The sequence below is a fragment of the Triticum aestivum genome, chromosome 2B (genome assembly GCF_018294505.1).
Source record: "Triticum aestivum cultivar Chinese Spring chromosome 2B, IWGSC CS RefSeq v2.1, whole genome shotgun sequence".
Lineage (NCBI taxonomy): Eukaryota > Viridiplantae > Streptophyta > Magnoliopsida > Poales > Poaceae > Triticum > Triticum aestivum.
The window spans coordinates 775,182,971-775,208,834 of NC_057798.1; the positions used below are offsets into that span (position 1 = coordinate 775,182,971).

The 25,864-nt window shown below is 42.4% G+C and overlaps 1 pseudogene; it reads right to left on the bottom strand.

The window, feature by feature from the left end:
• Positions 1-14,145: 14,145 nt before the first annotated feature.
• Positions 14,146-23,963, bottom strand: LOC123039624 (WAT1-related protein At5g64700-like; annotated as a pseudogene).
• Between the last annotated feature and the right edge of the window lie 1,901 nt (positions 23,964-25,864).

Genomic DNA, 25,864 nt, shown 5'->3' on the forward strand with positions numbered 1-25,864 from the left:
TGAAGAAGGGGGTTAATTAATACATATATATGAATGAAACTCAATAGAAATGATGGCGTAATAAAATGAAATTGTGAATATTATTGCTTACGCACTTCATATTGTCTTTTAGAGTAGCCCCGCTTGTTTTTCAAAGTCGCGTTGTGGATGAACTCGCACACGTAGTATCCACAGAAATCATTTCCTTGTTCCTGCCACAAGCACTTTACGAGAAATAGAGATCAATCAAACTGATAATGAAGCATTATAAATGGCATTGATGAAAGTATAGCTATAGAATCAACGGGAGATGCGCACAACTAGCTAGCCAGTAGTACTTACTTTCGGGTATGTATATCGCAGCTCCATCGGCAGTCCCGGAGCTTCTTCGGTGAACTGTTTCCTAACCCTGCAAGACAAAGAAAATAATTATTATTACTTGAGATATCAGGAAATGAACAAAAAGTTGCCGATATGGTGTGATAATGATCGATTGAACTTAGTTGTTGAGCAATTCAGTCATGTCCGCATAGATTTCGGGATCTTTCTGTCTCGAGTCTAAGACAGTTACTAGTCTCCGCTCAAGCTTAATCTCCAGAAGAACATAGTGGTACCTGCGCACGCATGCATAACTCATCAACTACATTACTATAACCTCGCTCGAGTAATAAGGGAAACCGAATATGCACACGACAGTAACACTTACTTGCCGTTGTAAGGAAAGACTATGGTATCTTTGTTTTGATTTTTGATCAACGATCGTAGCAAGTTGTCCTCGGCCTCTTTGATGTCCTTTTTAACCAGAAAATCATCTATGATATTTGTGTTAATGAACCCAATATCATAAATTTCTTGTTTTTTGCACTCAACGATCTTCAATCTGCATAATATATTGAGGATAATTAATTATAAATACATGAAATGAAAGAGCCGAGCTATATATAGAGACTTAATGACACAAATAGTACTTACACACAGTAGCAAAAGACCATTAGTTTATCGAGGGCCTTTTGATTGAAGAACGCGAAGAACTCATCAAATGGAACAGTCAACAGATCAGTTACAACGAGGTCGTGCTCCTCTTTAATATTCAGATACAAAGCATTCATGGCCCCAGACTCTCTGCAGGTTTTCATGTATCAATTATGGAATCTTCGCATCATTGTTGTCAGAGATTTTTCATCTTTGACGAGAGGCTTCCCGTACTCATATCTGTGTTCGTCCACCTCCAAGAAATCAGGAAGTTGATCGTCAGGTAGGTAATCTTCCAGATTGCCATAATCGGCCACCGTCCCCGGAGCATTAGCGACGATGTTGCCGCTAGACACATTGAGCGTGGGGCACGATTGGTTTGCTTGTTCGCCGAGCTGGTCAATTTTTTTCGCGGCTGCTCGTTCTTTTGACCTTAGATGTCTGACAGTACTTCCCGACCGCTCCGCTCGGAGATATGTCTGTTCAGTAATGCGCTCATAGTTGGTTCTCGGCGGAGACTTTGCCGGTTTCCTCAGGGCATCGAGAGTGCGCTTTGCTTTCACCGGATCTACCTTCTCCTCCGGAGGTGGATGTCTCTTAGCTTTCACCCCTTCAAAGAACTCCTTCATGTGGGTCCGCACGATCGTATCGTTTTCCTCCTCTGTCCTCTCGTATGGTAACTTCTCTAGAGGCTTGAGAGGTATACCGTATCTGTATTGCCTCCCGCATCTGGTTGTGCTGCTAGACGCCGGAGCAGACGGAGCGGCTGCGGCGTCTATCTTCTTTCGTGCTTGCTTACGAGGCGGAGGAGAAGGAGTACGATGCGCCGGAGCAGCCGGGGCGGCGGCGGGTCTCTTCCGCCCTTTCTGGCGAGGCAGAGAAGGAGGAGGCTGCTGGCTGCTCGGGAGCGCCGACGCATGCGGAGAAGGAGGCGGAGTGCCGCCACGCGTCGGAGAAGGAGGCGGAGTGCCGCCATGCATGTCCTGATCGTCACTCGCCGGAGGAGGAGGCGGTGGAGGAGGCGGAGTGCCCTGACTCGCCGGAGGAGGCGGTGGAGGAGGCGGTGGAGGAGGCGGAGGCGTCCAGTTCAGAAGGTTGATGAGCTCCTTCCGCCTAGGCATGAAATCTTCAGAGCAGAACCCATCCTAGTCTCCCCTTCACCGGTAGGGTGGTCAAGCATGAGGTCCTCAAATCCCTCCGTTATTTCATCCACCATCACCTTAGCATATCCTTCTGGAATCGACCGGCAGTGATAAGTTGCTCCGGATCCAGTAGGATAAACAGAGCCAACAGCCGCCTTGACCTTTAAATTCATCCATCGCGCCATAATGTGGCAATTTTGAGACTCCGTGATAGCATCCACGGGATAGCTGGCAGGAGCCGTCAAGACATGCTCCAGCTGAAGCAGCTCGGTGGAAGCCACGCTGCTTCTCCGCTGAGATGGCGGGGTAGCTTCGGGGGAAGCTTCGGCAGGTCGTTTGCTGTGATCTGCTGCTTCTCGTTCCTCTTCTCGTTCCTCTAGCCTCATTACCCTTTCATGCAGCGCCTGCAGTTGGCCCTGCTCCAGTGTTTTCCTCCTCTCGTGGGTTTTGTAACCCCTTGCGTCCGGAAAACCAACCTTCCATGGAATGGAGCCTGGCGTGCCTCGTGTCCGTGCAGGGTGCTCAGGATTCCCGAGGGCCATTGTGAGCTCGTCCTTCTCTCTGTCTGGAATGAACGTCCCTTGCTGCGCTGCATTGATATAGTGTCGAAGGTTCTTGAGGGGTATTTGCAGTTGCTCGTCCGTCCAACGGCACTTCCCTGATACAGGGTCCAAGGTTCCGCCAGCCCCGAAGAACCAAGTCCGGCAACGGTCTGGCCAGTACATTGTCTCCGGTTTGATCCCTTTTTCAAGGAGATCATTCTCCTTCTTGGACCACTTAGGCCGGGCTTTGAGGTAGCCACCTGACCCCGTGCGATGGTGAAGCTTCTTCTTCACAGCATTTTGCTTGTTCGTTGCCGACATCTTCTTACTCTTTTCCGATGTCTTGTGGGCCACATATGCGGGCCAGTGATCTTTGATCTTCTCATATTTGCCGATGAATTCTGGTGTCTTTTTTTTGTCGACAAACTTGTTCAGCTCTTTCCTCCACCTCCTGAATAGGGTTGCCATCTTCTTAAGAGCACAAGACTTGATTAATTGCTCTTTAACTGGCTTCTCCGGATCCTCCTCTGGCGGTAGGGTGAAATTTGCCTTCAGCTGAGTCCAAAGATCTTCTTTCTGCATATCATTGACATAAGACACCTCAGGGTCGTCCTTAGGCTTATACCATTGCTGGATGCTGATCGGGATCTTGTCCCTAATAAGAACCCCGCACTGAGCAGAAAATGCGTTCTTTGTCCAGATGGGTTCAATCGGTTCGCCGTCGGGCGCGATTTCTATGATCTCAAACCTTTCATTCGAGCTCAACTTTTTCTTCGGGCCTCGTCTCCTTACCGAAGTTGTGCTCGATCTGGAGGGCTAGAAATTAAAAGGAAGAAAGATGAGAGTAATTAATATGTGTACATATACCAAAACAATGGATGCATCAATTAACTAGTCAGCACGGGCTTAACTAATATATATATACCTGGCCGGACTCGGTTCGGTCACCGGAGCAGTCAGCACGGTCTCCTTCTTGTACCTCCATTGTGTCACCGGAGCCATCATGAACATAGCCCTCTTCTTGTACCGGCATTAATGGGCCGAATCCATCATGAACATAGCCCTCTTCTTCACCTAGTCCTTCCTGACCATCGGTGTCGTTGAGAAATGACGCAACTTCATCACTTCCTTGTGCGATTATGTGCCCCAACATCGCTTCTGTTGGTTCGTCTCGGGAGTGCTCCATAGTTTCTGCAAATATTTACAACATGTCAATTATTATTCAAACATGGTACAGATGGATATATATATATATATATATATTAGTGGCAAACGTAGAACTAGCTAGCTAATCACAATAAGGAATCATGTTAGTGGCCTCGACGCTTCTTCTCTAGGGTTTGGGGTCACCTCGACACAACGCTTCAAGGGTTTGGGGTGGCCTCGACGACAACGCTCTTTTAACTTGGTAAATTTGGGTGGCCTCGAGAGTTTTGGTCGAGCGAGAGGGCCGAGGGGGGTGCTACCGTTGTATAGGTTATCACGGTCGAGAGGGGGTATATATATCGACCTCCCCTCATGTCGAAGTTATCTCGAGGGGGCGGCGAGGGTGAAGGCGAGCAGCCTGACGGCGACAGACCCGATAAAACATAAGAAAACGAAGAAGAAATAAAAAGAGGAGAAGAAGAAAGGAATAGAGGAGAAGATCGAAGAAAAAAAAGAAGAAGAAAAAAAGAGGAGAAGAAGAAAGGAATAGAGGAGAAGAAGAAAAAAGAGAATTCTCTTTTTTCTTCTTCTCCTCTATTCCTTTCTTCTTCTCCTCTTCCTTTTCTTCTTTTTTGTTCTTCTTATTTATTTCTCCTCTATTCCTTTCTTTCTTCTTCTCCTCTTCTTTTTCTTCTTCTCCCTCGATAAAGGAAAATAATTAAGGAAAAGGAAGAAAAGAGGAAGAAGGAAGAAGGAAGAAGAAGAAGAAAGGAATGGAGGACAAGAAGAAAAAATAGATTTTTTTTCTATTTTTTCTTCTCCTTTTCTTTTTCTTCTTGTTTCTTCTTCTTATTTATTTCTCCTCTTCTTTTCCTCTCCTCTTCTTCTTTCTTTCCTCTTCTTATTTTCTTCTTTCCTATCCTTCTTTTTCTAAAATTGTAACTTTTGCATATATAAAACTTTTCTAAAATTGTAACTTTCTATATATGAACAAAAAACTTTCTATGAACAAAAAAACATTTTTAAGATATATATTTAGCAAATTCTAGCCACATACATCACGTACACATATACTCCCTCCGTCCGGAAATACTTGTCGGAGAAATGGATGAATCTAGACGTATTTTAGTTATAAATACATCCAATTTTATCCATTTCTCCGACAAGTATTTCGGGACGGAGGGAGTACATTATAGCCACATACACATATACATCACATATGGACAAAAAAATAAACTAATAAAAAACATATAGCAACATATGAACAAAAACATATAGCCACATACATACACATACATTATATATATGAAAAAAAATTAAACTAATAAAAAAACAGAGCCGGCCGGGCAGAGGGGCATGGCGGCAGCGGTGGCGCCGGCGGGGCAGGGCAGGGGTGCAGGAGCGAGGCAAGGCAGGGGCGCGAGGCAGGTGCTCACAGGGGGGTGGCGGGGCACGGCGGGCGGCGTCGGGACGCGGGGAGCGGCGCCGGCGTCGGGGCAGATGGCATCGAGGGCGGCGGCGACGGTGAGGTGGACCAGCCTGACGGCGTCGGAGGCGGCGGCGACGACGAGGTGGAGCAGCCTGACGGCTCGGCGGCGATGGCGACGAGGCAGAGCAGCGGGCGTCGGGTGGAGAAGAAAGGGATGGATTTTAGAGAAACTGCTAAGTGCTAGTTATATATGAAGAGAATTGGTCCCGGTTCGTGAAACCAACCGGGACTAATGCCCCCTTTAGTCCCGGTTGGTGCCACCAACCGGGACCAAAGGCCGCCGCTTTCTGCCCTTTGGGCTGCTGAAAAGAGGCCTTTGGTCCTGGTTGGTGGCACCAACCGGTAGTCCCGGTTGGTGCCACCAACCGGGAGCAAAGGACCCTGTGCTGCCCGCGTCGGGGCCAAAGTTTAGTCCCACCTCGCCAGTTGAGAGGGGCGCGCAGTGGTTTATAAGCCCCACTGCCGCATCCCTCTCGAGCTCCTCTCCACCGTAGGCTTGCGGGCCTATTTGCTACTGCTTTTCCTGATGGGCCTTCTGGACCTACTGCGGGCCTGAATCTTGGCCCATGGTAGGGTTTCTAGTCGTATTCAGGCCATGGGGGCCCAGTAGGAGGCATTTTTTTGTTTTCTTTCTTGCTTTATTTATTTTATTTTGTTTCTACTTACAACAAAATACTTATTGTTGCTATTTTTAATTATTTTCTAGTTTTTTGTTTTGTTTTCTGCATTATTTATTTTCTTTTGTTTTTTGCTTTATTTTTTAATTCTTTTTTGCTTTTAGTTTTAGAAAAATTATAAACCTTCTGTTAGTGCCATTAGTTTTCAAATTTGAAAACATTTTTTTGTTTTTTTGTTTTCTTTCTTTCTTTATTTATTTTGTTTTGTTTCTACTTACAACAAAATACTTATTGTTGCTATTTTTAATTGTTTTTTTGTTTTGTTTTCTGCATTATTTATTTACTTTTGTTTTTTGCTTTATTTTTTAATTCTTTTTGCTTTTAGTTTTAGAAAAATTATAAACTTTCTGTTAGTGCCATTAGTTTTCAAATTTGAAAACATTTTTTTGTTTTTTTTTGTTTTCTTTCTTGCTTTATTTATTTTATTTTGTTTCTACTTACAACAAAATACTTATTGTTGCTATTTTTAATTGTTTTTTGTTTTGTTTTCTCCATTATTTATTTTCTTTTGTTTTTTGCTTTATTTTTTAATTCTTTTTGCTTTTAGTTTTAGAAAAATTATAAACTTTCTGTTAGTGTCATTAGTTTTCAAATTTGAAAACACTTTTTTTGTTTTTTTTGTTTTCTTTCTTGCTTTATTTATTTTATTTTGTTTCTACTTACAACAAAATACTTATTGTTGCTATTTTTAATTATTACGAGGGCCGTACCATAAGACATTAAAGCATTTCAAATGAACTATGAAAAAGTTGAAAGTTGACATGGTATCATAAATTCACCCACATAGCATGTGCCTGTACTAAACGGACAATGGTATCATACTCGTCTGTTATAAAGTTGGCATGGTATCATCATAATAGTTGCGGGAGAAAGTCTTCACTTTTTCTTCGCTTGTGTCATTTGCTTATTGCGCCATAACCATGGATAATCTTCATCATTTATCAGGATGCTGGGGTCAGCCTTGACTTTGAAGGGAGGAATTTCATGAAACTTTTCATAATCTTCAAACATGTCTGTCTTGTCCTCCACTCCTACGATGTCCCTTTTTCTTGAAAGAACTATGTGGCACTTTGGCTCATCGTATGATGTATTCGCTTCCTTATCTTTTCTTTTTTTCGGTCTGGTAGACATGTCCTTCACATAGATAACCTATGCCACATCATTGGCTAGGACGAACAGTTCGTCAGTGTACCCAAGATTTTTCAGATCCACTGTTGTCATTCCATACTGTGTGTCTACCTGTACCCCGCCTCCTAACAGATTGACCCATTTGTACTTAAACAAAGGGACCTTAAAATCATGTTCGTAGTCAAGTTCCCATATGTCCACTAGACAACCATAATATGTGTCCTTTCCCCTCTCGGTTGTTGCATCAAAGCGGACATCGCTGTTTTGGTTGGTGCTCTTTTGATCTTGGTCAATCGTGTAAAATGTATTCCCATTTATCTCGTATCCTTTCCAAATCATAACAGTCGAAGATGGTCCCCTGGACAACAAGTACAGCTCATCACAAACAGTGTTGTCACCTCTGAGACGTGCTTCCAACCAACTGCTGAAAGTCCTGATGTGTTCACATGTAATCCCGTCGTTGCACTGCTCCAGGTGTTTGGAGCGCAGACTGTTCTTGTGTTCATCGACATATGGGGTCACCAAGATAGAGTTCTGTAGAACTGTGTAGCGTGCTTGAGACCAAGAATATCCGTCCCTGCATATTATTGAGTCCCTTCCAAGCGTGCCTTTTCCAGTCTGTCTCCCCTCATACCGCGATTGAGGGAGACCTATCTTCTTAAGGCCAGGAATGAAGTCAATACAAAATCCGATGACATCCTCTGTTTGATGGCCCATGGAGATGCTTCCTTCTGGCCTAGCGCGGTTACGGACATATTTCTTTAGGACTCCCATGAACCTCTCAAATGGATACATATTGTGTAGAAATACGGGGCCCAGAATGACAATATCGTCAACTAGATGAACTAGGACGTGCATCATGATATTGAAGAAGGATGGTGGGAACACCAGCTCGAAACTGACAAGACATTGCACCACATCACTCCTTAGCCTTGGTATGATTTCTGGATCGATCACCTTCTAAGAGATTGCATTCAGGAATGCACATAGCTTCACAATGGCTAATCGGATGTTTTCCGGTAGAAGCCCCCTCAATGCAACCGGAAGCAGTTGCGTCATAATCACGTGGCAGTCATGAGACTTTAGGTTCTGAAACTTTTTCTCTGACATATTTATTATTCCTTTTATATTCGACGAGAAGCCAGTCGGGACCTTCATACTAAGCAGGCATTCAAAGAAGATTTCCTTCTCTTCTTTGGTAAGAGCATAGCTGGCAGGACCTTCATACTGCTTTGGAGGCATGTCGTCTTTTTCGTGCAAACGTTGCAGGTCCTCCCGTGCCTCAGCTGTATCTTTTGTCTGCCCATACACGCCCAAGAAGCCTAGCAGGTTCACGCAAAGGTTCTTCGTCACGTGCATCACGTCGATCAAAGAGCGGACCTCTAGGTCTTTCCAGTAGGGTAGGTCCCAAAATATAGATTTCTTCTTCCACATGGGTGCGTGTCCCCCAGCGTCACTCGGAACAGCTAGTCCGCCGGGACCCTTTCCAAAGATTATGTGTAAATCATTGACCATAGCAAGTACGTGATGACCGGTACGCATGGCGGGCTTCCTCCGGTGATCTGCCTCGCCTTTGAAATGCTTGCCTTTCTTTCGACATTGATGGTTGGTAGGAAGAAATCGACGATGGCCCAGGTACACATTCTTCTTGCAGCTTCCCAGGTATATACTATCGGTGTCAAGTAAATAGTGCGCGCATGTGTGGTATCCCTTGTTTGTCTGTCCTGAAAGGTTACTGAGAGCGGGCCAATCGTTGATGGTCACGAACAGCAACGCCTTTAGGTGAAATTCCTCCTGTTTGTGCTGATCCCACGTACGTACACCGTTTCCATTCCACAACTGTAAAAGTTCTTCAACTAATGACCTTAGGTACACATCAATGTCGTTGCCGGGTTGCTTAGGGCCTTGGATGAGAACTGGCATCATAATGAACTTCCGCTTCATGCACATCCAAGGAGGAAGGTTATACATACATAGAGTCACGGGCCAGGTGTTGTGATTGCTGCTCTGCTCCCCGAAAGGATTAATGCCATCCGCACTTAAAGCAAACCATACGTTCCTTGGGTCACTTGCAAACTCATCCCAGTACTTTCTCTTGATTTTTGTCCACTGCGACCCGTCAGCGGGTGCTCTCAACTTCCCGTCTTTTTTACGGTCCTCACAGTGCCATCGCATCAACTTGGCATGCTCTCCGTTTCTGAACAGACGTTTCTACCGTGGTACTATAGGAGCATACCACATCACCTTCGCAGGAACCCTCTTCCTGGGGGGCTCGCCGTCAACATCACCAGGGTCATCTCGTCTGATCCTATACCGTAATGCACCGCATACCGCGCATGCGTTCAGATCCTTGTACGCACCGCGGTAGAGGATGCAGTCATTAGGGCATGCATGTATCTTCTGCACCTCCAATCCTAGAGGGCATACGACCTTCTTTGTTGCGTATGTACTGTCGGGCAATTCATTATCCTTTGGAAGCTTCTTCTTCAATATTTTCAGTAGCTTCTCAAATCCTTTGTCAGGCACAGCATTCTCTGCCTTCCACTGCAGCAATTCCAGTACGGTACCGAGCTTTGTGTTGCCATCTTCGCAATCGGGGTACAACCCTTTTTTGTGGTCCTCTAACATGCGATCGAACTTCAGCTTCTCCTTTTGACTTTCGCATTGCGTCCTTGCATCGACAATGACCCGGCGGAGATCATCATCATCGGGCACATCGTCTGGTTCCTCTTGATCTTCAGCAGCTTCGCCTGTTGCAGCATCATCGTGCACATCGTCTGGTTCCTCTTGATCTTCAGTAGCATCACCGTATTCAGGGGGCACATAGTTGTCATCGTACTTTTCTTCTTCGCCGTCTTCCATCATAACCCCTATTTCTCCGTGCCTCGTCCAAACATTATAGTGTGGCTTGAAACCCTTGTAAAGCAGGTGGGTGTGAAGGATTTTCCGGTCAGAGTAAGACTTCTTATGCCCACATATAGGGCATGGACAACACATAAAACCATTTTGCTTGTTTGCCTCAGCCACTTCGAGAAAATCATGCACGCCCTTAATGTACTCGGAGGTGTGTCTTGAACCTTACATTCATTGCCGGTTCATCTGCATGCATTATATATAATTAAGTGTGTCAAAAATCATTACAGAACATCATGAATAGATAATTAAGTGACCAAATTAATAGAAGTTCATCATCACATTAAAACCAAAGTACATACATAGTTCTCATCTAACAACATAAAGCTCTGCAGAGCATCTAAATTAATTAAACCATACATTGAATCTATGTAAAACATTTCAATGCGAAAACAAATGCGATCATAATCGCAACCAATGTAACAACTGATCCAACGGCATAATGATACCAAGCCTCGGTATGAATGGCATATTTTCTAATCTTTCTAATCTTCAATCGCATTGCATCCATCTTGATCTTGTGATCATCGACGACATCCGCAACATGCAACTCCAATATCATCTTCTCCTCCTCAAAATTTCTAATTTTTCCTTCAAAAAATTGTTTTCTTCTTCAACTAAATTTAACCTCTCGACAATAGGGTCGGTTGGAATTTCCGGTTCAACAACCTCCTAGATAAATAAAATCTATGTCACGTTGGTCGGCATAATTGTCAAAAACAATAGATGAACCAATAGTTATGAAAAGATAATATATACCACATTCGACGAGGGCCGCGGGGGCGGATACCAAAACCATCGCACTATATAAGATGCAATAATAAAAGTAAGAAAATTATACAAGTATCTATATAAACATACAAGTAAGAAATTTTTTTCTTTTCAGAAAGAAGATAAGAACAATAGGCTCACCACGGTGGTGCCGGCGACGAGATCGGTGCGGGCGATCGACGGCGGTGAAGACGGGGACGGGACGTGACGGACCGCTAAACCTAGACAAATATTGAGGAAAATGGAGCTTGGAGGTCGAGCTTGGAGAGGAGAAAGCTTAAGTAGTGTGGCTCGGGCATTCCATCGAACACCTCGTGTGCATAGGAGGTGAGCTAGAGCACCACAAAGCTCTCTCCTCGCCGGCCACGAAAAACAGAGCAGTGAGACTGCTCTGCTCGCGGGCGAGGGGTATATATAGGCAATTAATTGGTCTCGGTTCGCGGCTTGAACCGGGAATAAAGGGAATCCTTTGGTCCCGGTTCAGGCCACCAACCGGGACCAATGGTGGTGGGCCATGAGCAAGGCACATTGGTCCCGGTTCATCCCACCAACCGGGACCAAAAGGTCCAGACGAACCGGGACCAATGGCCCACGTGGCCTGGCCGGCCCCCGAGGCTCACGAACCGGGTCCAATGCCCCCATTGGTCCCGGTTCTGGATTGAACCGGGACTAATGGGCTGACCCGGCCTGGACCATTGCCCCCTTTTCTACTAGTGGATGGTGCTTGAACTTATCATCGATGTTCACTTTAGTGTCTGAACTTGAAAAATACGTTGAACTGGTTCTATAACTTGACACGAATGTGCAAATACGGTGCTAATCACATTCGTAGACGTAAAGTGCGTCGACGTGGCACTGACATGGCATGGGGCCCACTTGTAGGCACGAAACAGAATTACTTGAGTACTATATATGCCTCTATGACTAGTGGGCTTGCCTGTCAGTAATTAGTAAGAAAATTAACATAAAAATGTACTGGTCGGGCATTGAATATCCGACCTGACGCTTGGGAGATATATGCGCTCACAATTCCACCAAACATGTTTCTTTGTCAACAACATCAGACTCTCATAATCAATGTAATTGAATCAAAAACTCTTGTATACATAAATGGGTTGCAGTCTGTGGCCCATTTTCCACAGGTTTTTTTAATGTAAAATGTATGTTAACAATAATCATAATAATAAATGCTAGATTTGAATATTCATGTGTTATTAATAATTACTTCATGCTACACTAATATGTTGTGCACACAAAAAAAATATAGAGAGGTATGTATTAAAACAACTTACTTAAAATCTGCCTGTAATTTTTAGAAATATTAACATATTATTAGAAAACTACTATTTTAAATATAACCCATGAGTGCTTTAAAATGTTTGTAAATAGTAACATATAAAATATTTTTCTAAATAATAATTATTTTCTGAAAATATTATTTTCTAAATAATAAGTTAATATTTCTAAATATTGCCCGAATAGTTTTTAGTAAGTTATTTTATTACATACGGTATACATCTATATAATTAATTACTTTGTGTGCACATGGATATTCGCACATGAATATTGAATCTTACTTTTATCATTATGATTATTATTTACGCACATTTTACATATTTTAAAAAAATAACGTGTGCAAAATGGTCCACTGGCTACAACCCATTTATAGACACATGAGTTCTGGCTTATGTACATGAAGATTTAGGGGCCATCTGGATGTTAAAGCTTCTTCGGTGTGATGGCTAGCATGGGCAGCGCGAAAGCGTCTGGCTACTGGTTCGATTCCTGTGAAACGAATTTTTCATATTATTTTTGTCTAAGGTACTGAAAGGCGGGCCCACTAGTCATAGAGATATTCAAGTAATTCTGTTGGGTAGTTATAAGTTGAGCCCCATGCCATCTCTGTGCCACATCAGTGATATACACTGCCACGTCGACGCACTTTATGTCTACGAGTGTGATTAGCACCGTATTTGCACGCTCGTGTCAAGTTTTAGAACTAGTTCGACGTATTTTTTAAGTTCAGGCACTAAAATGAACATCCATGGCAAGTTGAAGCACCATGGGTGTATTTACCTCTATTCTAAACTACAAGGGTTCGATCAAGGGGAGGAGAATTGTTCACCGGGATAGGATCATCGGCGCACAACTGCTCTACAAGAACAAGTTTCAAACCGAATCAAAGTTCCATGATGGATTTTTTTGGTGTCGCTTCCGGGTGAGCAAACCCTTGTTCCTGCGCGTGGTGGAGGGCGTGGAGGCACATGATCCCTACTTCAGTCTCAAAAAAGATTTGATGTAGGGCCAAGCCCAAGTTTACTCGGATCTTCACGAATTGGAGTTACTTTGCACCAAACAAAATATGCCTTGTACTTTCAAAGTTGATAGAATAACAACTTTTAAGCTGTACTAGCTGCTATGCACACGGTACACTTTTACACACCCAAGGGAAACAATTGGTCAGTGCATATACCTTGGACTTGTATGGTGGCGTCCTGGCCGTGGACGGCAGTGGCACACACCGCGGTCGTGCCATTCCAGCGCCCTTCGTAGTCCAGTTCAAGCCCCTATCAACTCTAGCCGCCGCTGCCGCTGGGTGAAGGGTTGGGGAGTGCAGCTCGCCGGCGAGCGAGAGGTGGCGAGGGCGAGGGAAGCGACGGCAAGGTGGGGGTAAGCTTGGACGCTGCCATGGCAACGGTGCGAGAAGGGAAGATGGCTGCCGGGGTATACATATCGAGTGACAGGTTCAGTTCACTGGCCAATGGATACATGGTCGAATTAGTAGTCATGGACGGGAGACCTCGGTTTTGGGACCGTTTGTCCACAGTCCACAGATCTTGGTAATCATTCTCCCTCTGCTATTTGAAATTTTGAATACCGTCTGCATATATTGTTTCGAAATCTACTCCCTCCGTCCCATAATGTAAGACATTTTCTAAAAATGTCTTATATTATGGGACGGAGGGAGTACAAGGTTATGCTCTAATGAGAACTTGTGTGAAAATGTGTTGGAGATGCTTAGGCATGTACGTGGATGAGGCACTTGGGCACTCCTTTTGCATGCAAATCAAATGGAACCTGGAGGTTCCAATCCCTTGTTGGGTCGAGTTCTCCATTAAATGTAAGAACAGAATTACTTTGTGTACGATGGTTTTCCATCCGATTCCTGTATGACAAGAGAAGGGCCCGCTTCCATATGTTGTGGCCAACAACACTAGATCAATCTGATCCTACAAATGTCATATGAATTTTCATCGTATGTGTAGCAATCTCATGTAAAAATGCAGAAAACATGATAGTAAACACATCTTACTGCAACAACTTGCAAAACCAGAATGCAATAATGAGAGGTACTAACTTCACCAAATAACGTTACCGTACCACAACATACAAAATACTAGTTCAACAAATTACTAACACTGTGTTTGACCATGTATATCGTACTAATACATAGAGGGCACATTTTGTGACGTAGACCCATAACAGCAAATCACCAATTTGTGCAATTGCGTGTATTCTCAAGTTGAAGATATTGTCCTAGGTGGCATCACAATACTATAATCTGATAAGATGCATACCTTGTAAACTAGGGTTTTACTTCATTGGAAATCATTAACGCACCATGGAACATCTTAGGATTGGTCAAATCATTTTAATTTACTATCTCACATGTGAAACATAGTTGGTTTCAACTTCTAATTTGAAGCTCATTAGAACTTGTTTCCCAAAAACTAAGGACCAAATCTTGTATCCTCACACTTCGAGTCGTGGGTAGGTTGCGCCTGAAGCTTTTCATTGCTTGAACATGATATTGTCTTCACATGTAGCTCTTTGGCCTTTCCATAGAGGTACATATACAAACCACTGAAAACCAAAGCACTACCAAACAAGCTGCCATATAACAGTAAAATGTATCACTTACGGAATAAAAGAGCATGTAAAGATTAAAATAACTAACAATTAAACTATGGTATATGGTGTAATTCTAGTGCAACAATGTATAACTAAATCACAACATTCATTAAGCTACATTGTTCAATATTTCCGTTTCATCATACGTTAAGGTACAAATTTTCACTATCTCTATTCTAAACCACTAGGCGGCTATGGAGACACTGCATTAACACAACTCATCAATTATACATTCATTGATCATATGGATCATAAGGCATGCTTCACACGTAGGTACATACACCATGATAAGCACAAATATATTTAAGCACCATTTTCTTGAAATTAAATAAAGGAACTTCTATATCTGTCACAAGAATTATTTTTCCCAATGCTATTGTGTCTTCAAGTCATGATTTATAATTTTTGTTACTTTATTAGATAATTATAACTACATTGAGAATATACACACCCTAGGGATAGAGACATTATGTCCAATTATAATACCTACACATACATGAAAAAAATAAAAGCTTTGAATGTGAGTCCAAATACTAGACAAAAATGCACGTACCTCCCAACTGTGAGGCATTCTCCTAGCAATAAAGCCCCAAGAACAATGGTGAAAACAATCGATAATGTGCTGAACATTGGTGGAAAAACAGGACCTCGCTTTTCCACAGCATAGAGATTTAACCAATACTTGGCGGCTGTGCCAAGTGCAGCCTATGTTCAAAATCAAGTATGTGACACATTATTGCCTATTTTTTCAACTCTAAAGTTAAGAAAATATAGAAAGAAATGTTTTGAATATTCAATATCACGAAGTAGTTGGATCTTGAACCATATATGATGTCCTCATAAGCAAGTTTTTTACAATTTTGATCTAAGTTAATATTTAACTTTTAAGAATGATATGCCCATTGATTCTTATAGCTAGAATAAAGGTTGAATACACCACAATCTCTAACAAATATTATCCTTACAAGCTATCCTATATCTACGATGAAAACATATCTTGCTCGGGTTGCTTGATAAACTAAGATTAGCTTATAAATGTAGTGGAATTATCAACTAGATCTGAAATTGGGGAAAGCAGTGGAAATCATGCAATAGTAAGAGATTTATAAAATTGAGAAGATTATGGAAAAGACTTACTGAGTAGACAATTGTTAATAGTTGAATGTTCCATCCTACTTGCCAAGCAAGTTTGTCTCTTCTCAAAAATATTCCTATGGCACATGTTTACAAACCACCTAGAACACAGGTCAACACTGATGACCAATGTTTCCATGGATACACCTTTAGAACTTTCACCTGCATTATTAGAAACCGTTTGTTACAGATACAGGACTTGGTCTAAAACCACCATATCAGAATTGGGCATACCTGTATGGGGTACCAAAATGCATAGCATATGCAATCACCCAACAAAAGTAAGGTGCCTCTCAAATGGTGGTGTCCTCCGGCTACTCCATTAGAACTCTTAGTGATACCTTTTATAACTGGAGACCAGAGATGCAGTTCCTTCCCATTGTATAGGCTTATTAATAAAGCCCCTCCAAAGCATACCAATGCACCAACCACCTTCGCGCTACCCTCCTTGGATTTGAGGTGCAAGGTCTCCATGCTGCAAAATATATTTTGAAATTTTATTTTTTAATCTCTAGGATTAAGGTACATAACTAAGTTGTTTATTCGTGGAGATGAAGTTACTAATTAGTAGAGGAAAGCAGGATGGGGCGGGGGGCGCGGGGGGGGGGGGGGTCCCATCCTACATTGCAGAGAAGGAGTTACGGTGTTGTACGGTGGAGGAAAGGATTTTTTACCCAAGCAATATTGACAAGACAAAAGTGAAGAGCGGAGTCAAACTGGAGAAGATCACACCATAGGAAGCAGTTGTGTCATGTAGCCCATAGTAATACATGGCCATAGGCAACGAGTACCTATACAATGTCAAAATATCACTGTCAATATCAGTAAAAATTATTCCTTAATCATTGACTTAAAGAAAAAGAAATTGTATCATACTTGACATTTGGACTATATAATAAACTATGAAATTGATTAAACAGAAGTTGTGCATCTCAACCTGTTAATTTATTTTGCAATTACAAATGAATAAAAAGGCATAAAACATTCGATGAAGAATCTGGTACACAAGTTTTCCATATGTCCGAGGAGGATTTAAAAAAAGTGTTAGCATATGGGGGTTAGAGAATCATTCAGGTTCAGTTTAAGCTTTGTACTTGTGTTGAGTGAATTAGTTGGCTAATGAATGCTTGGTCATCTTCAGACCAACATAAAACCGCTTCCCCAATTCGGTTAATTGATTTTGACGGGAACATATGACAAGACGCACATATATAAACATTGAACAAAATATAGAGTTTAGAGGATAAAAAACAAACAAACTACCGAACTAGTTATATTATGTTAGTGCAAAGGTATATAAGATAGTTCATCGAGTGTATATACCCGACAAAAGCATTGATGAAGAGCCAACCAAGAGCCTTCTTATCCAATTCTTTCCACTTCCCACTGCAGATTTGTCAAACATATTATTGAGGCAATGTTTAAAAGTTATATTATTTTTTTCCATGAAAATAATAGGTTTTATTAAAAATAATAAAGATAAACAAAACTCCTCACCTTTCGAGGAGCAGGGCAAATGGCAAGATAAAAATGGCACCCAGAATGCTTCTATAACAAAGCAATGAGAATACAAACATGCCGCTATCAACTGCTACCTTGCCTAGCAGTATAGTTCCTGTGTTGAAGAGCTCCACAAGGACCACACAAACAGTTGGTTTCCACTTGCTTCCTGTGCGGCAATTTCAATCACAGTATTAAAAAGTAGAACCTTGTCAATCTCTAAATTCATGCCAGAACCTTGCACCTACTACATAAATACTCGTAGTAAGTTGTGAAGCACGAACACGGATAAGATTACGTATCCCATGAAGGACGCGCCCGGTGAAAATCTATGGCCAATTACATAGGGTATACGTGCAACCTAAGTATCATTCTTTTTTCATTGACATAAACATTAAGGTAATTGGCCATAGATTTTCACAAATATGCGCACAAAAGAGCACTCAACTTTCCACTGTATATTTAGTTGAAGTTACAGAAATTGCAATGTACTTTCCCACTTTACTTAGGTGATCGAGCTGAGCTTCAGAGAATGGATGAGATTCCGAAATGTGAGTTCGTGGGGACTAACTTCTCAAGGCACTAGTAGAAAAGGGGGCAATGGTCCAGGCCGGGTCAGCCCATTAGTCCCGGTTCGTCTGGACCTTTTGGTCCCGGTTGGTGGGACGAACCGGGACAAATGTGCCTTGGTCCTGGTCCACCACCATTGGTCCCGGTTGGTGGCCTGAACCAGGACCAAAGACTTCCCTTTAGTCCCGGTTCAAGCCACGAACCGGCACTAAAGTGTTGGTCCTCGTTGCGGCCAGAGTTTAGGCCCACCTCGCCAACCGAAGGGGGCTCACACCGGTGTATAAGCCCCTCCCTCTTTGCCTTGTTGAGCTCCTCTCAAAATGAAAATAGATGCCCTTATACAGGAAATTTGACCTAAATTCATACTGAATTTCTCTGAAGTCAGTAGAAAATTATTATGAATTTAGGTTGAATTTTCTCTATAAGCACATCTATACTCATTTCTGAGTAGTTTTTTATATAGATTTTTTATTTTCTGCTATATTTATTTTTTTCTATTTATTTCTGAGTTGTAATAAGTCATTAAAAATAAAAAAGATTTTTGCAAAGTTAATCACAACTATTTTTTCTTCTATTTATTTCTGAGTAGTTTTTTATATAGTTTTTTTTTCTTTTCTGCTATATTTATTTTTTCTATTTATTTCTGTGTGGTAATAAGTCATTAAAAATAAAAAAAAGGTGCAATGCTAGCTAATTCGCTTCAAGCCTTTCGGAATAGTGTAAACTGCACTCCACATAGCTCCGTGCAGTCTACCCTATTCCTCAAGGCTTGAAGCGAACCAATGTGCAGGTGAGCATTGAGCCTCTTCTTCATCGTCTCTGCACTCAGGGCTTATAAACAGCTGCGAGTGCCTCTCGCTTGGCGAGGTGGGACTAAAAAAACAGGTGCAGAAAGAATCAACTAAAAAACAGCTGCAGAAAATAAATAAGTAATTAGACGGGTCCATTGGTACCGGTTGATGGCTCCAAACAGGACCAATGCAAAAAACAAAAAAACTGAAAAAATAAAAAAAAATAAAGCAAAAAGAAAACAGAAAAGTGTATTCAAATTTGAAAACTAATGGCACTAACAGAAAGTTTATAATTTTTTAAAACTAAAAGCAAAAAGAATTAAAAAATAAAGAAAAAAAAAACAAAAGAAAATAAATAATGCAGCAAATAAAACAAAAAATCTGGGAAAAAAATAAAAATAGCAACAATAAGTATTTTGTTGTAAGTAGAAACAAAATAAAATAAATAAAGCACGAAACAAAACAAAAAAACAAAAAAAGTGTTTTCAAATTTGAGAACTAATGGCACTAACAGAAAGTTTAAAATTGTTCTAAAAGTAAAAGCAAAAAAGAAATAAAAAATAAACTAAAAAACAAAAGAAAATAAATAATGCAGAAAACAAAACAAAAAATCTGGGAAAAAAATTAAAATAGCAACAATAAGTAAAGAAAAAAGTGCCTCCTACTGGGCCCCCACAGTCTGAATACGACTAGAAACCCACCATGGGCCAGGATTCAGGCCCGCAGGTGGTCCAGTAGGCCCATCAGGCAAAGCAGTAGTAAGTAGGCCCGTAAGCCTGCAGTGGAGAGGAGCTCGAGAGGGGTGCGGCAGTGGGGCTTATAAACCACTGCGCGCCCCTTTAAGCTAGCGAGGTGGGACTAAACTTTCGTGTCGCACCGTGCCAGCACACGACCATTGGTCCCGGTTCGTGGCTCCAACCGGGACCAATGCCCACCCTTTAGTCCCGGTTGGTGGCACCAACCGGGACCAAAGCCCTCTGCTTCCCGCCCTTTGGGCTGCTGAAAAGTGGCCTTTGGTCCCGGTTGGTGCTACCAACCGGGACTAAAGGGTGTCTTGGTCCCGGTTGGAGCCACGAACCGGGACCAAAGACTTTGCTATATAAGGAAAATTTCAGAACCGCATCCCCACTTTGATCTCTCCTTCTCCTCGATCTCCCGACGCCGCGCGCCGTCGCCTGCCGCCACCTCGCCGTCGCCGCCCCGCCCCGACGCCGTCGCCACCCAGCCCCGCCCCGACACCGTCGCCGCCCCGCCCCACCCCGACGTCGTCGCCACCCCGCTCCGCGCGCCCTGCCGCCCCGACGCCGTCGCCGGCCCGCGCCGCACCTCGCCGTCGCCGTCGACCTCGCCGTGAGCAACTTTTTATGATTTTTGTTAGATGTTTTTGTAGTTTATAGATTTTTTTGTTAGATTAGATGTGTAGAAATTTAGATATGTAGTTCATAGTATGTTAATTTAGATTGTGTAATTAATTTGTTCATATTGTGTTAGATTTTTTTTTGTTAATAGATTTTTTTTGGTGTAATTAATTTGTTCATATTGTGTTAGATTTTTTTTCTGTTAATAGATTTTTTTATTAATTTGTTCATAGTATGTTTGGTGATATTATTGTTAATAGATTTTTTTGGTGATATTTAGATTGTGTTAGTAAGTACTATAATTAAACTAGCTAGTTAGAAAAATATAATTACTATTTTATTTAGATTTTTTGGTGTAATTAATTTGTTCATATTGTGTTAGATTTTTTTCTGTTAATAGATTTTTTTCTATTAATTTGTTCATAGTATGTTTGGTGATATTATTGTTAATAGATTTTTTTGGTGATATTTAGATTGTGTTAGTAAGTACTATAATAGAACCAGCTAGTTAGAAAAATATAATTACTATTTTATTTAGATTTTTTTGGTAATATAATTAGTTAGAAAAATATTAGTTAGTTAGAAAAATACTAGTTTATTTTTAGTAAGTACTATATAGTAAGTGCTACTTTGTTTTTATTAAGTACTACTTTATTTATTTATAGTAAGTGCTTAGTAGTTGAACTAGATAGTTGATTTAATTAATAAAACTACTTTATTTAACTATATATAGAAGTAGTTTGTAGTAAGTGCTACTTTATTTATTTATAGTAAGTGCTACTTTATTTATTTATAGTAAGTGCTTAGTAGTTGAACTAGATAGTATATTTAATTAATAAAACTACTTTATTTAACTATATATAGAAGTACGTAGTTCCCGCATCGACGTCGGCGATGCCTATCCCGCATCCTCGTCGTCGTCGACTCGGCGGTGGAGGCCTGCTTGATCAGGGCATGTTCGGGACTGGGCTCCGCCGGGCTGGTATTGGGAGGTGCTACCTTCTGGGGGACGTAGGTTGGTGAGGAGGCAGCCCGTTGTTGACCTGATCCTTGTTTGGTGGCGGTCGCGTGGGCCAGTGACGGTGCCGAGGCTTCCGGACACCGCGGAGGTGGTACGTCACCGTGTCAGCGAGGAGGACGAGCACGTCCGTCGCTACATGGTTGCGTTGGAGGGCAGGTTCGACAATACCTGGCAGGTTCTTCAGGGATCTCACTGGAGCTATGTTCCTTTGATCATTCCTTATCTTTGGGTGTCCACCGCCCGCGACGATACCCGTCGGGCGCTACGGTTCTAGCTGTATTAATTAGCGATGCTATATGTATGATAGTATTTGAGGAGTATTCGACGATGTACGGACACAAGAGATGATGTACTTTTGGTTATAATTGAATGCATGCTACTATGAATACTACTTTATTTTACGATTTGGTTTTGCTTATTGAATGCTCATATTGGAAAAGTACTCCTACTTTGAATGCTAAAATTGAAGAGCACTCCATACAGAAATCTAGGAGCCCCCTCCATCATCCACGCCGTCGTGGGGATAGCTTCTCCTTCATTCCCGTGTGCTAGACAATTTGTTGTAATAATTCACTCGGGAATGAAAGGAGGAGCTACATACCATCATCGATAGTCAACCCGTGATTAATAATAATGATCTAATTTATGTTTTTTAGAACATATATTTAATATTTGAATTATGAACTTAGGCCGGAAATGTCATACTCGGACGATGAAAACCGCCCGTGGGAGTGCGACTGGTGCCACGACGACCGAGGTATGTGCGATAGGTTCATTGAGCTGGACGAAGATCGGCGCTTCAGCATTAAGCTCGAGGAGACCTTCGATTTTCATATGGTACGCAACGAAGACAATAGGTTTTTTCATAATTAAGCATGACTTCAACTATTTTAACGTGTATTTTTCATCTTCTCCAATTCGACTAGCTTATGCCATGCTTTGCAAGACGCTATGTCTTGGAGAGGATGGGTTTTGAAGACCATGAAAGTATGGAAACCAAAAAATTATCCTAAGTACCCATCATGGTGTGGATTTTCAAGTAAAGATGTACAATGCTCAGAATGTAACCCATTTTGATTGCAAAAACTGGGAAGCACTTTGCAAGATGTATGGTTTTGATGAGGATATGCTTGTCACCATGGATCTTGGTGATCCTACAATCGCGCAAGAGAGACCTTCGATTTCCGTCCTTGTGGATACACCTCCAATTCTTCCCCCATGTGAGCTTAACATAGTTATTAAGTAATTTATATTGTTTATTTCAAAATAGTTGACAACTTATTTCCATTGACAGCTTATTTTCATTCTTCAAAGAATGTGCGGAAGATGGTAGACAGAACCTACTACACCGAAGGCTCCGAACCAACTTATCAGGAGAAAAATCATCTGGTCGCATTTTGTACTGATCTTGAGAATTACAATATCTACAATCAAACTCCTCAAAATTATGGACAATACGTGCCACTAGTGCACGTGTTGAACTAGGGTAACTACCATGGAGATACCCTGGTAAGATTTTTTTACTATTACGACATCCGTGCATCTTTTTGCACACTTCTAAAACTAGTACATCATTGCTAACTACGAAGTTATTACTATGTTTTTCAACAGATAATCCCGAATGATTGTGTGCCTCATCTGATGTATACACACGGTAGCCTTCATGTTTTGAACAGACAACCAGGTCTTCCTACGAATCTGAACTGTCCATACCGGGTTTTTAAAAGAAGTGGAGACATGACAATCAAATAATGGAAAAAATGTATGGACAGTCGTAAGAAGCTTCTTGGAAGCAACAATCAGCGAAGGGAAAAAATTGGAGACAGGATGATCGCCATTCTTCATAATGAAGAGTCAGGGTCTATATTGTTTTATGCTATTTTACCTTAAGGGTGTTTAGGTCATGTCCTACCTGATACTGATGATCATGTGCTAAGAACAATTATGTAGGGTTGGGTTCGATGACTATGAAGATGATGATCGTATGACTTATTATTAATAACGAGTAGAAGTTGTATGATGATGCATGATTAATAGGACTTGTTATTATATATGATGATGTATGATGCGAGCATGCATGAGTTATTATATCAGCGGGTGAAATGAACATATATAGCAGCAGCGTTGGTAAACCAAGGACGAAGATATAATAGAGGACACTTCTCTCTATTAGCTAGCTAATAACAACCTAAAAATAACTCCCAAAACCCCTAAAGCAGCCACTTTTCTAAAAAAACATGGACTGTTGGTCCCGGTTGGTGCCACCAACCGGGACCAAAGGCCCCCTGACTGGGCTCGACGCAGAGGGGCACGTGGAGGCACATTGGTCCCGGTTCGTGTTTGAACCGGAACTAATGGGTGGAGGTATTAGTAACGACACATTAGTCCCGGTTAATGAACCGGGACTAAAGGCCCTTACGAACCGGGACTATTAGGTGTTTTTCTACTAGTGAGAGCTGAAATCCAGCTGCTTTCAATCAAAACAACATAAACTTTGCACCAAACAAAGTATGCCTAGTCCTTTCGAAGTTGATAGAATAACAACTCTTAAGTTGTAGCTGCTACGCGCACGGTACACTTTTTACACACCCAAAGGAAACAATGGGTCCATGCATACCTTGGACTTGGATGTTGGTGTCCTGGCCGTGGACGGCAGTGGCACACAGCACGGTCGTGCCATTGCCAGAGCCTTTCGAAGTCCAGTTCAAGCCCCTATCAACTCCAGCCGACGCCGCCAACGAGTGAAGGGTTGGGGAGCGCAGCTGGCCCGGCGTGCGAGAGGTGGCGAGGGCGAGGGAAGAGACGGGCAAGGTGGGGGTAAGCTTGGACGCTGCCATGGCAATGGTGCGAGAGGGGAAGATGGCTGGCGGGGTATACATATCGAGTGACAAGTTCAGTTCACTGGCCAGTGGATACATGAGTCGAATTAGTAGTCATGGACGGGAGACCTCGGTTTTGGGACCGTTTGTGAGCTGCATGTGCGTGCATGGGCACGTTTTTCGTCCAGGAACCGAAGCCCAATGAGCAGGCAGGTGGTGGGTGCAGTGCTTCCGTACTTAATTGCCGCCGAATCGTTGATCGTATCAGGCGCGGTCGTCGCTTACCGACACTTGGTCCACGCCGCAACCGACGACGAGGCAAGTCGTCGGGGCGGGGGAGAAGATGCGGCGATCGATCGCAGAGCGCTAGTGGCCACCGGCGAATGGCGATTGCAGCGTGCAAGTCTCTGCCAGCACGTCGATCGTCTGGCCCCAATAATTGTTATAACTATTTTTTGATAAAGGATGGGTTTTATTTGCTTAAAATAAAGCATCAAGAAGATACATAGCACGACGAGCACAAATCCAGCATCTGTAAAAATGCACAGAGTCAACACCAACTCACACATGCGAAAACACGCAGACAAATAGACTTGGCCCATTTGAAGCTCAAAGGAACCGAAATACTCTGTAGTACCAATGAATTACACCGGTGTTAAACTGTAACTGATACGAAAGGGAACAATGCATGGGTCCATGCATTGTAGGCTTGGATTTTTTTTTCTTTTAACACGGCACAAGGCCATATACACATACATACACTCATTCATCTGGACACATACACACAAACCTTATCTTCATGAGCAGATCCGGCATACTAAGGCGGCATCACATCTTGAGATTGACAAAGTGGCTATAGAAACTTCGTAGTCGACGGAAACGTCTCTCCCCACTCAACAAATATCACTAAAAAAACTGAAATAAATTCAAAAAATACAACAATGAATGCCAAGTCTAGAACATGAACTTTGATGGGCTGGTTCATCACAAGAAACCTGAGCATTTGACCTACACTCAGAATTGCGCCATTGTAGGCTTGTATGCTTGGAGTTGGATGTCATGTAAGGGCATCTCCAACAATTTGTTTGTTAGCTTGTTGGAAATATATGTCATGTCATCAACCAACACCTTAACATACAACTACTCCCCAATAGAATGTGAGATAATAAATAACGTGCTCTCTCATTCTATATTGAAGTTTGTGCAATCGGTGTTGGTTCATGTACATACAAGTACTCTCTTTCCTTATTTATTGTATTCCACATCATCAAAATTCCTATGTGGTAAACTCTACCAACAACTATCTTACAACCATTAAAGATACCCTCATGGATGACCTCGATCTGGGAGCTTTTCGGTCCAAGAACCGAACCCGATGCCCAGACAAAGTGCTAGACTAGTTATAGGTATTGTATGATCGTATCAGCGCGCGATCTCCGCTTCCTGTCAACATGTTCCAAACTTCGGGCGGGCTGGACGGGGATGACCATTCCATACGGCACATAGAGCTAGTTGCAATCGGTGCTACAGGGTGAAAGCTGATGTAAAATGGACTTTTTTCTATTGGTGGGAGATGTAAATTGAATTTTGTGCCTTAACGCACATTATGTCAACACAACAAATTTTAAAAAAATATAGGACAGCTGTTTTCAAAGTTCGAAATTCACATGAAGTGCAGCCGTTGTGGAGCTTGGGATGAGGCAGCCCAAGCGACGGCGTTGTGATCCCGTCTACCGTGAGTGAGGACGCGCTAGTCCGATTGAAGAGCAACAGATAGGGGGAAGGCTAGAGCACGCAACATGGGACCCAGATCCGATATCGCCGGCTGCGAAGGCAGTTTGAGCACATGTATTTGGTTGGTCGCTGCCGCATACACTGCGATGAGCGTGGTTGCGCGAGAAGGCTTGATGTTCGCATCTCAAAGCAAAAAAATTATGTTCTTTTTACGGCAGTTAGGGCGGTCTTCTTTGGATCCATGGAGGCATCCCGTTCAATATATG